This window comes from Onychomys torridus, chromosome 4 (assembly GCF_903995425.1).
Source record: "Onychomys torridus chromosome 4, mOncTor1.1, whole genome shotgun sequence".
NCBI classification, from domain to species: domain Eukaryota; kingdom Metazoa; phylum Chordata; class Mammalia; order Rodentia; family Cricetidae; genus Onychomys; species Onychomys torridus.
This window is the reverse complement of record NC_050446.1, coordinates 139,194,341-139,207,588: the sequence shown is the minus strand read 5'-3', so window position 1 is coordinate 139,207,588 and position 13,248 is coordinate 139,194,341. Positions and strand designations below refer to the sequence as shown.

General features: G+C 43.8%; 1 long non-coding RNA gene across 1 annotated transcript; it reads left to right on the top strand.

Moving 5' to 3' along the window:
• Positions 1-1,110: 1,110 nt before the first annotated feature.
• LOC118581239 lies at positions 1,111-9,029 on the top strand. Its single transcript, XR_004944675.1, has 2 exons — positions 1,111-1,140; positions 8,888-9,029. It is a non-coding gene; the product is annotated as an uncharacterized LOC118581239 (long non-coding RNA).
• The last annotated feature ends 4,219 nt before the right edge of the window (positions 9,030-13,248 follow it).

Sequence of the window (13,248 nt, the reverse complement as noted above, 5' to 3'; positions counted from 1 at the left end):
GGGCGTCCCCTGGCGCGCAAGGTGGAGCGCGCGAGCTGAAGAGCTAGCGTGCGGGCGCGCGAGCGAGCGAGCGGGCTCCGGTGCTCGGTCGGCTCTCGGTCTGGTGAGATGTTGGGCGCTGTCCCAAGCGGATGGCTGTGTGTGCTGGCTAACGCTCCACGCCTCGGTTTGCTCATCCCAGCTATGGGGACAGCAGGATTTCCTTGCGCAGAGGAGACGAGGGAAAGGCTTGGAAAGCGCTTGACACATCCATCTAATAATGCCATTATTAGCGTAGAGTCTATTAACAGTGGTGATAAGGATAACCTTTATTCTTTATAAGTCCCACCACCCTAGCACACTCAGGAGGTGCTCACAAAATAGAATTGTTGAGTGAGCAAGTGTCGGCGGGTCTCTGGCTTCCTCTCTTCCCAAAGTCGGGAAGCGTTCCTAGCCCTGGGCTGAGCCTGCAGTCACCTACATCAGTTCTCACCCCTTAGAGTCATGATTTTTCTCTACCCCTCCGGGTCTCGGGTTCTTCCCCTGTAAGGGACGGCGGGGGCCGGTGGATTCTTAGCAGCTCGGTTGTATTGTGTCATTTTAAGAGAGGGAGTCTGGAACTCTTCCTTTCCACAGATACTGAGCACGCACTGTGTCCTGTGTGCGGGAGCCACGCTCAGCACCGCCGCCAGCGTGCCCCTCTTGCTAGTAATATTCCTCAGTCAGGAATCTGAGCGTGCCACTCTTACAAAAAAAATGATTCAACAGAATCTAGATGTGTGTGTGCGCGTGTGTGTGTGTGCGCGCGCGCGTGTGCGTGTGTGTGTGTGTGATGAAAGCAGCAGAGAACTTATTCGAGTGGGGGAAGGGCATGGGGGAGTAAAGGTAAGGCGGGGTGAATATAAACGTGACATGCATGTTGTAAAACCTCGTAATGAAACCTATTAATAATTATTTAAGGATTTATTTTTATGTGTGTGAGTGTTTTGCCTGTATGTAACATATTTTACGTATGTTCATCACATGTGTATGTAGTGCACCACACACGTGTGCCCGGTACCTGTGGAGATCAGAAGTGTCAGATCCCCTGGAACTGGAGTTACAGAGCTGTGAGCTGTCATGAGGGTGCTGGGGCTCATACCTGGGTCCTCTGGAAGACTGGTGAGTGCTCGTAACTGCTGAGTCCCCTCTCTAGTCCCTAAAATCATTTTTTAAAATTAACAACTCGGGCAGGCAAGATGGATTAATGGGTAAATGCCCTTGCTTACCAAGCCTGACAACCTGAGTTCCCTCAGAAACCCACATGATGGAAGGAAAGAAATGACTCCCACAAGTTGTCTTCTGGCCTCTGAGCGTGTGTATGTCTACACACGTGTGTACATGCATACACACAATTAAATTTTAATTTAATTTTAATTTTTAATTAAGAATGTCTTATTAATGTATATGAGTATTTTGCATGTATGTGTGCGTACCATGTGCATACCTGGTGCCTGTGGAGGCCAGAAGAGGGCATTGGATCCCTTGGAACTGCAGTTAGAGATGTTTGTAAGCTGCCATGTGGATGCTGGGAACTAAACCATTGAATGCCATGCAGCCATTTTTTTTTAATGTAATAAAAATTTGGGGGGCTGGAGAGATGGCTTAGCGGTTAAGAACACTGACTGCTCTTCCAGAGGACTTGGGTTCAATTCCCAGCACCCGTCTGGCAGCTCACATCTGTCTCTGACTCAGTTCCAGGGGACCCTCACACAGACATACACAGAGGCAAAACATCAATGCACATAAAATAAAAATAAATCAATTTAAGGGGTTGGGGATTTAGCTCAGTGGTAGAGCTCTTGCCTAGCAAGCGCAAGGCCCTGGGTTCGATCCTCAGCTACTCCCCCCCCACCCCTCCCACCCCCCCGCGCGCAAAAAAAAAATTTTTTTTTAATCCATTTAATGTCTCCTCACTGCTCTTAAGCTAAAGGACAAATGAATCTCTCCCTGGTGTGGTCACTGCATCACCAGGCTTATTTCGGGTCCTCTTTCCTTCTCTCTGGCTCCCTGTACATACTGATCCCACTGCCTGAGATTCTCTCACACACAGAAAGCCTTCACATCCCAAATCAAACATGGCTACTTCACGGAGATGACCTCTCCTTGCAGAGGCTCTCTTGGCAGCATGGACTTACCAGGTGAGTGCACTAGACTGTTTATTATCTTTGCCACTAGGCTGGACTCATTTACGTTGGCTGCTGTTTCCTCTGTAAGTAGCACAGTGTCTGGTAGAGAGTAGATACTAAGTGAGTATTTATGTGGATCCTATGTGCCGTTCTATGTTCCAGGCTAATGATCTTAAAAAGATGGAGGACCAAGGGTGAGCCCACAAAGGTCTCACCATGTAGCCCAGGCTGGCCTTGAACACAGAGATCCACCTGCCTCTGCCCCCTGAGTGCCAGGATTAAAAAGATGTACAATCACACCCCCAGCCTTTTCTTTTTTAAAATAACTTTTGTTATGGTATATTAGCCGTCATACAACACAATAGGTTTCATTATGACATTTTCATATTCATGGATGTTCTACTTGGACCCTGTGTACCCCATGATTGCTCTTCTGTACATTCTCCATCCTACCCTGGTCCCTCCTCTTCCCAAATAGTCCCTTTTCTACTTCTGTGTCCTTTTTTAAAAACATCTAAATTCCACATGTGAGAGAAACATGCAATATTTGTCTGTTCTAAGTATGGCTTGTTTTGCTTAACATAATGATCTCTGGTTGCAAGCATTTTCCACCAAATGATATGATTTTATTTTTATTTTTTAATTCACTTTAACTTTCATTCCTGTGTCTAAGGAGAGGGTGCATGTGCCTGTCTGGAGGGGGATGATGCCCAGAGAATCTGGAGGAGGGCTTCAAATTCCCTAGAGCAGTTGAACTCAGATCTTCTGGAAGAGGAGCTAGTGCTTTGAACTGCTGTGTTGGATCTCCAATCCCTTATTTATTTATTTATTTATTTATTTATTTATTTATTTATTTATTTATTAGCTGAGGACGGAACCCAGGTCCTTATGCTTGCTAGGCAAGCGCTCTACCACTGAGCTAAATCCCCAACCCCCAACCCCCTATTTTTATTTTTATTTTTTGAAACAGGACATTTATATATCCCTGGCTGGCCTAGAACTTACTGGCCCCAAACTCAGAGAGATCTGGCTGCCTCTGCCTCTCAAATACTGGGATTAAAAGTACACTTCTAGGGCTGGAGAGATGGCTCAGTGGTTAAGAGCACTCACTGCTCTTCCAGAGGTCCTGAGTTCAATTCCCAGCAACCACATGGTGACTCACAACCACTTGTAATGAGATCGGGTGCCCTCTTCTGGCCTGCAGGGACACATGCAGGCAAAACACTATACATAATAAATAAATAAATCTTTAAAAAAAGTACACTTCTATATACAACTGATTTCATTCTTTTTATGGCTAAATAATATTTAATTATGTATGTGCAACAATGTCTTTATCCATTGATGGGATTCTATCCAATAGCTTGGCCATTGTGAATAATAACCACAGTGAACACAAGTGTGGGGGCATCTCTGTCACATATTAACTTTGACTCTTTTAGGTATATTTACATAAGAATAGTATAGCTGGATCATATGGTAGGCCTCTTATTAATTGTTTTAGGAACAGTCATAATATTTCCCATGGTGGATGGATTAATATATGTTCTCATTTTTCATTTTATAAAAAGGTATAATTTATATATAATAAGATGAAAAAAGGGGTTGGGGATTTAGCTCAGTGGTAGAGCACTTGCCTAGCAAGCGCAAGGCCCTGGGTTCGATCCTCAGCTCCACATACAAAAAAAAGAAGAAGAAAAAACACCTTATACATGAACCTAATTTTTTTGTGGTGCTGGGAACTTGAACTCAGGACCTTGCACATGCTAAACAAATGCTCTCCCACTAAGCTATATCTCTGATGCACCTAATAAGTTTTTTATTTACATTCCTGTGGTACCACCACTCAGATCAAGTTGCAGATCAGTTAACCAAGAAAGTTCCCTTCCAGTGACTATCTGTCCCATTTGAGGTGAGAATTATCATCTTGTCGATTTCTGAACTTCTTATAAACAGAATACATACCATGTACTCTTTTGTGTTAGCCTAAAAATGAGACACAGCAAACAGATCGCTTTGGTTTATGGTACAGTGAATGAACTGCTTGGTTAACCAGTCTGAATGCTGGAATGAAAAGTGACTGATGATATCATCCTGCAGAGATAGGGTTCTGGCAACAACCAGCCACCAGCAGTTAGAAATGGCATCTTTCACACATCTACCAGCTCCAGAAAAACTTCAGAGGTGTAAAAACTCTGAAAGAGTCTAGAAACCCAAAAATAACAAGAATCTCATTTTTCAGCTTGAAAACTGGGTGAAAGATTTGAATATAGACATATCTCCAAAGATAATATGCAACTGGCAAATAAGCACTTGAAAACACTTTAACTTCAGGAGTGACCAGTAAAATACAAACCAAAATCACAATGAAAGATCTGGGTAAACAGCTCATGGAAAATGCAAGCATAGGACTGGTTTAACTTTCCAGCATCCATGTAAAAAGCCCAGAGTGATAGTCTTCCTAGTACTGTGGAGGTAGAAAGACCCCCCCCCGGGGGGGGGGCTTCATGTCTTGTTTTGCAGAGTGGGTTCCAGGTTCAGTAAGAAACTGTCTTAAAAAAAAAAAAAAAAAAAGGCCAGACGGTGGTGGCGCACACCTTTAATCCCAGCACTTGGGAGGCAGAGCCAGGTGGATCTCTGTGAGTTCTAGGCCAGGCCAGCCTGGTCTACAAAGCAAGTTCCAGGACAGGTGCAAAGCTACACAGAGAAACCCTGTCTCAAGAAAAAAAAAAAAAAAGTAATAAAGAAACCCAACTTCTAATCTACACAACAAACACACACACACACACACACACACACACACACACACACACACACACGCATACACGGGTGCACTTGTATACAGCCACAATCACACTGAGAAACTGTGGCTGGGGATATAGCTCACTTGGCAGAGTGCTTGCCTAGGATTCATGAAGGAAGCTCTGGGATTGGTCCCCAGCACAGCAAACCTGTAATCCCAGCACTCAAGGGGTGGAGGCAGAAGAATCAGAAGTCTGAAGTCAGCCTGGGCTACGTGAGACACTGTTTCAAAAGGGCAGCAGGGAGGGGGCAGAGAATAACAGCTATGGGCAAAGAATGGGGGACTCGGGCCCCTGTGTATTACCAGTGGGGCTGTCACTGTGGAAAACAGCCTGACAGTTGCTCAAAAAGTTAAACATGGGATTACCACATGAGTCAGCACTTCCACCCAACTGAAGATATTTCTCCAAAAGAAGTAAGTCAGTGAGCTTGAAAGCATCTCTGTATACCCGTGCTCACAGTTGCTCATAACAACCCAAACTGGGAGCACTTCACGTGTCCATCAACAGATGCATGTAGCAGGAATCTTAACAGGTCTTATTAATAAAAACAAACCTGAGGCCAGTTATTGGGGTGAATGCTGGAAGATCAGAGAAGCAGAACAAGCCACGGCTATCTCACCTTGCTAGTTCCTCAGGTGATCCTGTTTCCTCAGGCTGGAAGCTTCTGAGTCCTCCTCCACATGAATCTCAGCTGAACTGTGTTGCTCCAAAGCCTGAACGCTTAACCACCCAAATGCTTAACTAACTACATGCTTTACTCACCCTGGTGCCTGGTTTTCATGCCTTATATATCTTTCCCTTTCTGCCTGTCACTCCCTGAGATTAAAGGCTGGGTTTCTGGGATTAAAGGCGTGGGTCACCATGCTTAGCTGTTTCTAAAGTGGCCTTGAACACAGAGATCCACCTGGCTCTGCCTCCCAAGTGCTGGGATTAAAGGCGTGTACCACCACCGCCCAACTTCTACTATGGCTTACTTTTCCCATTTTCTAGCCACCATTTTTGGCTTTGTTCTAGTGGTTGTCTGTTCTCTGACCCCAGATATGTTTATTTCGGGGAACACACAATATTTCAGGGAACACAATACCCACCACAGATGAAGGATGAACAGAATGTGGCTTATAGTGTGGAATATTATTCGGCCTTGAAAAAGAAGGGGCTAGGAGAATAATGTGTGTTTGACATGAACAAAGCCCTTGATTCAATTCACAGCACCAAAAAGAAAAGAAAAAAGAAATTTTGATATATGCCACAATATAGCTGAACCTTGACATTATACTAAGTGAAATAAGCATAAAAGAACAAATATTGTATGACTCCTCTTATGTGAGGTGGCACAGTCAATTCATAAAGACAGAAAGTAGATTAGTGGTTCCAAGAAGCCAGAGTAAGTGGGAATCTAGAAGCCTTTCATGAATACAAGGCTTCAGTTACTGAAGGATGATGATGTGGGTGGTAGGGTAGAGGTAGATGATAGAGGGATTTCATGACATTGTAGATATGCTTAATGCCACTAAGCTGTACACTTAGAGTGGTTGAAATGGTATATTTCACACACACACACACACACACACACAGAGAGAGAGAGAGAGAGAGAGAGAGAGAGGGAGAGAGAGAACCTGAACTATCTAAGACAGGATCTCACTGTATAGCCCTGGCTGGCCTGGAACCCACAGAATTCTGTCTGTCTCTGCCTCCCAAGTGCTGGAATAAAAGGTGTTTGCCACCATGCCTGGCACCAACTCACTATTATTGTATTGTTATTATTTCAATTGTATGTATATGGGGGGGGGGAGTGCAGTACCCATGGAGGCCAAAAGAGGGCATCAAAGTTGCTGTTACAGATAGTTACGGGCCTCTGAAGAACAATGCTCATTCCTAGCCGCTGAGCCATCTTTCCAGCCTCCCATAAAAACAAACAAAACAACAAAAAAGCCTCTTAATTACATTTTAAAACTTCACTTTAAAAATTCTATTTGCATGGCTAGAATCATGGCTCAGCGATTAAGAACACTGACTGCTCTTCCAGAGGACCCAGGTTCAATTCCCAGCATCCACATGGTGACTCACAACTGTCTGTAACTGCAATTTTAGGGAATCTGACATCCTCACACAGGCAAAACACTAATGCACATAAAAACAAATATTTAAAAAATTATTTTGCATGTATGTATGTCTCCATGTGTGTGGTCATGCTTGTGCAAAAGTGTGTGTGTGTGGAGATCAGAGGACAACTTCGTAGAGTTGGTTCTCTCTCCTTCCACCATGTGGGTCCAGAGAACAAACTCAGGTTGCCAGGCTTGGTGGTGGGTGCCTTTATCTGCTGAGCCATCTCCCTAGCCCCTAGGTTTTTATTTTGAGAGTCTTGTGTAGCTCAGGCTAGCCTCAAACTTGCTATGTAGCTGAGGATGACCTTGAAGATCTGAAACTCTTGCATCTACCTAGTGAGCACTGGGATTCCAAGCATGAGCCACCATGCCTGATTTTGATCATCTATCTCATTTTTATTTTGTTGTCTGTCTCCTTAAACTAAAGTTCATGGGTTTTCAAGGATGCCTGAGGATGCAGGGAATGGAGGAGATAGGGAGCCACTTCGGCATCTGTGTGGGTAACAGGATTACAGGCCATATAAATACTTCTTGTCCATAGGCAGGCAGCATAGGAACAAAAGCAGGCCATGAGTTGGCTGGTGATTACCCAGGAGGATGGCTACAGGGTCAGAACTGAGGCCAAAGCACCGGAGGCAGATTCCAGCTCTGCTGCTTATTAGCTGTTGTGGTGTCAGGCAGATCCCCCTCCTGCACGGGTGAGAAAACTGGAACCAAGAGGAGATAAATAACGTGTCCTACAGCACCCGGAATATGTCCTTTTATCTTATTTGTGTATGGTGTATGTGTGTACACACATGTGCATGTATGTGGAGGCTAGAGTTGAGGAAGGGCATCTTCTCAAGCGCTGTCTACCTTGTGTGTTACATCTGAGAGTGCAGGTGCATGCATGCCAGAGTGCACATGTGGAAGCCTGAGGACAGCTTTCCAAGTCATCGTCTCCTTACACCTTGGGTTCCAGGGATCCAACTCGGGTTGTCAGCCTTGTGAGACAAGTGCTTCTACCCCTCTTGACAGCCCCATCAACCTTATTCAGGGGAGGCCTCTCATTGAAACTGGAGCTTGCTGATTTAACTAGGTCAGTTGGCCAATGAGCCCCAGGGATCCATTTGTCTCCGCCTCCCTGGTGCCAGAATTACAAGCCCTTGCCACCAGGCTCAGGTCTTCATGCTTGCAGAGCAAGATGTGGCTTTTGTTTTGTGTCCCTAATAGACTGCAAGCTTCCTCAGGAAGCTAATTAACTTTTTAATATTTCAGTTGCTTCATCTGAAGGATGCAGATATCCAAGGTTCTTCAGGTTATCGACAGATTTAAATTGTTCAATATGTATAAATGTTCTGAAGTATGCCTGACACAAATGCTACCACTAACAAGCAACAGATTAGCTGAGGCTTTGAGAGAGGCTGTTTCACAGAACCTTTTAAACAAGAAGAATGATCCTGTAACACCCAGGATTATTCTGGATTATGACTCAGGACAAAGAAAAAGCAAATCATGGAACTAGAGATAATGGATCGGTGGTTAAGAGCATGACTGTCACTGGGGGTGGTGGCGAATGCCTTTAATTCCAGCAGAGGCAGATGGATCTTTGAGTTCAGGGTTAGTCTGGTCTACAGAATGAGTTCCAGCCAGGATTACACAAAGAAACCTTGTTTTGAAAAACAAGTGTAGTGGGTAGCTGTTCTATGACCTTGAAGCATCGCCCCTAGTGAGGCAGCAGGTAACTGCTACACCTGCCTATGATCTTGAAGTACATGCCCCTGGGGTGTGGCCGCTTGTGGGGGGGGACACGGATGCATGTAAACTTGGGGCTCTCTTCACTCTCTTATAGTTTGGATGCTGGGACTGACCAGGAAGATCTTGGACCAGGAAGAAGATCAGTGTGGGACATAGCTTGGCTTTCCTAAACCCTACGATAAATACCCATGCTGGAATTAGTTACCCCCCCCCAATAAATTCCTTTGTTCATTAAATAGACTCTGTGGATTTCTCGATTTAAAAGAGCGTGACTGTTCTTGCATGGACCCATGCCCATTTCTTAGTACCCACGTCAGGTACTAAGCCATTGTTACAGCTGTCTGTAACAATGCCTCTGGCTTTCACAGGCTCATGTGCACACCCTCACACCTTATATGTACATAATTAAAATAAAAATAAAAACCTGAAAAAAGAAAAAGCAATTCGAGTACTCTTTGATAAATGGTTTGACTAGTATGCATTGGGTTCCTACTTTACCTTAAGATTTGCCGTGATGAGAGTGTTAGTGAATATCAAACATGGAGAAGTTGAACTGCCGCCTAACCAGAAGCTTCACCCCTGCTGACTAGCATTCATGGTACTGAAGGTACTCTGCAGGATACAGGGAGAAAGGCACTCACCACCAGCTCTACACCTACAATGCCTGGAATACATGTTGGGACGATAGCAGCGCAGACAATGTGGGAGTAGTGGACCACTCTTTGGTTGGATCTGAGGCTGATCCCGTGAGATGGAAGCCATGCCTGGCACTTCGATGGTCGAGAACCTTACTGGATAGGCCACAGACCGAAGGGAAAACCAAATGTTGTTGTGCTAAAGGAGCATAACAACAAAATGTGGGGAGAGATAGCTCAGTGGTTAAGGGCACTGGCTGCTCTCCCAGAGGTCCTGAGTTCAATTCCCAGCAACCACATAGTGGCTCACAGCCGTCTATAATGGGATCTGATGATCTCTTCTGCCATGCAGGCATACATGCAAATTACATAAAATACATGAATAAATATATCTTTAAAAATTACTCCTAATGACATTCTTCTATACCCATAGATCAGTGCCTTACTCAGCCATCATAAGAGAAGCTTGCAGTAGATGGGAACACAGACCCACAACTTGACAATTTACAGAGAGAGAGATTGGAACATTCAGTTCTAAATGGCATGTCTCCATCAAACCCTCCCCATAGAGACCAGAGACCTATGCAGAAGAGGAGGTGGAAAGATGGTAAGATCCAGAGGCGAGAGATGACTCCAAAGAAACAGTGTCTTTCCTCCAGCTACAATAGGACTAATGCACATATAACCTCACAGAAACTTTGCAGTACATGCAGGGCCAGCTGGACAGGATCTCAGGATGGGGATGCGGGGGTGGGGGTGGGGGTGGGGGTGGGGAGTGGACATGGGCTCCTACCCCTAACCAAGGAGCTCCCTGCATTGGTAGGAAAAATTAGTCTTCTAAAATGGAATCTCACTGGGTATATTGACCACAGTTCAGAGTAGGCTCCATTCCAGGAGTAGATGACCAACCACAACATAAACTGAATAGTATTTTTGTAGAGTTTGTGTTTCATATGGCTTTGTTCGGGCTTTTTTGTTTGTTTTATTGGCCTTTTGCTTGAATATTTTGGTTTCTCATTTTATGTTTTATTTTTTTTTTTTGTGTGTGTGTGTGAGTTTCTTTTTTGTTTGTTTTTTAAAGAGAAATAGAAAGTGTATGGCAATGGGTGTGAAGTGAAGAGGATCTGGGAGGAGTTGGGAGAAAGGAAAGGCATGATCAGAATACATTGTATGAATTTTTTGAAAAATTTTTTAATAAAATTTTTTTTTATCAGAAAACTGACAAACAAATAAAGTCAGACAAAACCAGTACAGTAGCATCAGATTAAAAACAAGTTTGGGGGCTGGAGAGATGGTTCGGAGGTTAAGAGCACCAACTGCTCTTCCAGAGGCCCTGAGTTCAATTCCCAGCACCTACATGGTGGCTCACAACCATCTGTAATGAGATCTGGCACTCTCTTCTGTGTACATAATCAATAAATAAATCTTTAAATAAATAAATAGATAAATAAATAAATAAACAAGTTTGGCCAGGCATAGTGGCTCATGCCTTTAATCCCAGTATTTAGGAGGCAGAGGCAGGAGGATTTACATCTTGTGTGGGAAAAAATAACAAATGGAGTTGGAGGAGCAACATCTCACTGTTTTCAGGGTTTATCACAAAATGGCAAAATGACAAGGCTGGTACGTTTAGTTGGGTGAGTAGTGCCCTATAGGGACACATCGCATCTAAGTGGGCACCATTCACTGGACAAACGTGCTATGTTAATTCATTGACCAGTAGGTGGCAGTAAAGTGCCTTGATACACAGACAAACAGAGCCTCTTTAAGGGAAGCATTACTTTGTATAAAAGTTATACTATAAATGCTTAACGTGGGTAAACAGTGGAAGACAGAATTAAAAATGAAAGAAATAGAGTGATAACTACATGATTTTAAAAAATGAACAGCATCAAGAAGTGACCTCCCTGAAGGTAAGTAATCTTAGAATTCAAAGACCTGTTGTTTTTTTTAATATTCTGAAATTTTAAAACTAAAAAAAAAAAGTTTTAATTTCATGTATATGAGTGTTTTCCCTGCATGTATGTATTTGGACCTCATGCATGACGTGTTCGAGGAGGCCAGAAGAGGGTGCAGATTCCTTGGAATTGGAATTACAGATAGTTATGAGACTTTGTGTGGATGCTGGGAACCAATTCAGGTCCTCTGCAAGAGCAGCAGTGATCTAAACCCCTGAACCGTATCTCCAGTACCCTGAAAACTTTAAACTTCAAATAGCAAATAATACAAAGGCATAAAAGTTGTACAAATCATAAATCTGATGAGTCTTCACAAGGTACAACATGTGTCTAATCAGCACCTATATGAAAAAATCAGAAATGGGCTGGGGAGACACAGCAGCAAGTCAAGGTGCTTGTTACCAAGCCTGATGACCTGAGTTTCATCGCTGGGACCATAGTGTAGAAGGAAAGAACCAAGTTCTGTAAACTCCGACCTCCACAGAGCCTGATAGCACCTGAGCAGGCGCGCGCGCGCACACACACACACACACACACACACACACACACACACACAAACACACACACACACACCCCACACCACACACAAGGACACACGCACAGGCACACACATGCACACACACATTTAGAGAGAGGAGAAGAGAGGCTAGGGAGAAAGGGGAAGGGAGAGGGAGAGGAAGGAAGAAAATGAGCATTGATATGCATTATGAGTACCATAAGAGCTCTTTTAAGCCACCTTCTGGAAATTACTAGGACTCCCCTTAGGGTAAACAGTATTCTGACTTCTCACCCCACAGACTAGGCTTGACAAGAGTTGAGCTTTATATGCTGCAAATGGAATCACACAGAATGGAGCCTCTGAATCTGGCTTCTTTTGCTCAGTGCTTATATTTTCTAGATTCATCTACATTGTTGCATATAGTTGTAATTTATTCCATTTTGTTGCTGGGTGGTGTTTTACTATGTGAATATATTACGGTTTCTCTGCTCGACTGCTGCCGACTGCATCTGAGTTTTCCACTTCAAGGCTATTTTTGCTTTTGTTGTGTATTGTTTTTGTTTCAGACAGTGTCTCACAATGTAGCTCTGGCTGGCCTAGAATTTACTATGAGTCTAGCTAGACTGGCCTCGAACTCACAGAGATCCACCTGCCTCTGCCTCCCGAGTGCTGGGATTACAGGCATGCGCCACCACCGCCCAGCTTATTTCGTTTTGAAACATGGCCTCTCTGTGTTGCCCTGGATGTCTTGGAACTTGCTATGAAGAGCAGGCCGGCCTCAAATTCACAGAAATCCACCTGCCTCTGTCTCCTGAGTGACGGTTTTGTTGTTTTGTTTTATATTTTGTTTGTTTTGCTGGAGTCTGTGTTCATTTTATGTGTATTGTGTTTTGCCTATATGTCGTGTGCCATGTGCATGCAGGACCTGTGGAGGCCAGAAGAGAGCCAAGTGCTGGGATAAAAGGTGTGTGCCACCACATCAGGCCTCTGCATTTTTTTAGTGTATTTACATGGGATATTTTCCCTCATTATTTTTGACTTCTTTGTATTTTTGAATCTGGTGTGTCTTCTTCTTTTTTTTTTTTTTTAATAGAAATTGAACTGCTGGTTCTTATTTTTCTATCCAGTCTGATGAGATTCCTTGATCAGATTATTTTATCTGTCCACATTTAATATTACTCTTTTGCAGTACTGGGGCTCAAACCCAGAACTTCATTCATTCTAAACAAGTGCTTGCTGCAGAACTACATCCTTGGTCCCATTCCCATTCATATTGACTTCTTGCATCTTTGAATGATGTAACTGGCCCAGATTATTTTCTTCCTCTTATGGAAATATCTCTGAATTAAAAGATGATTTGTAA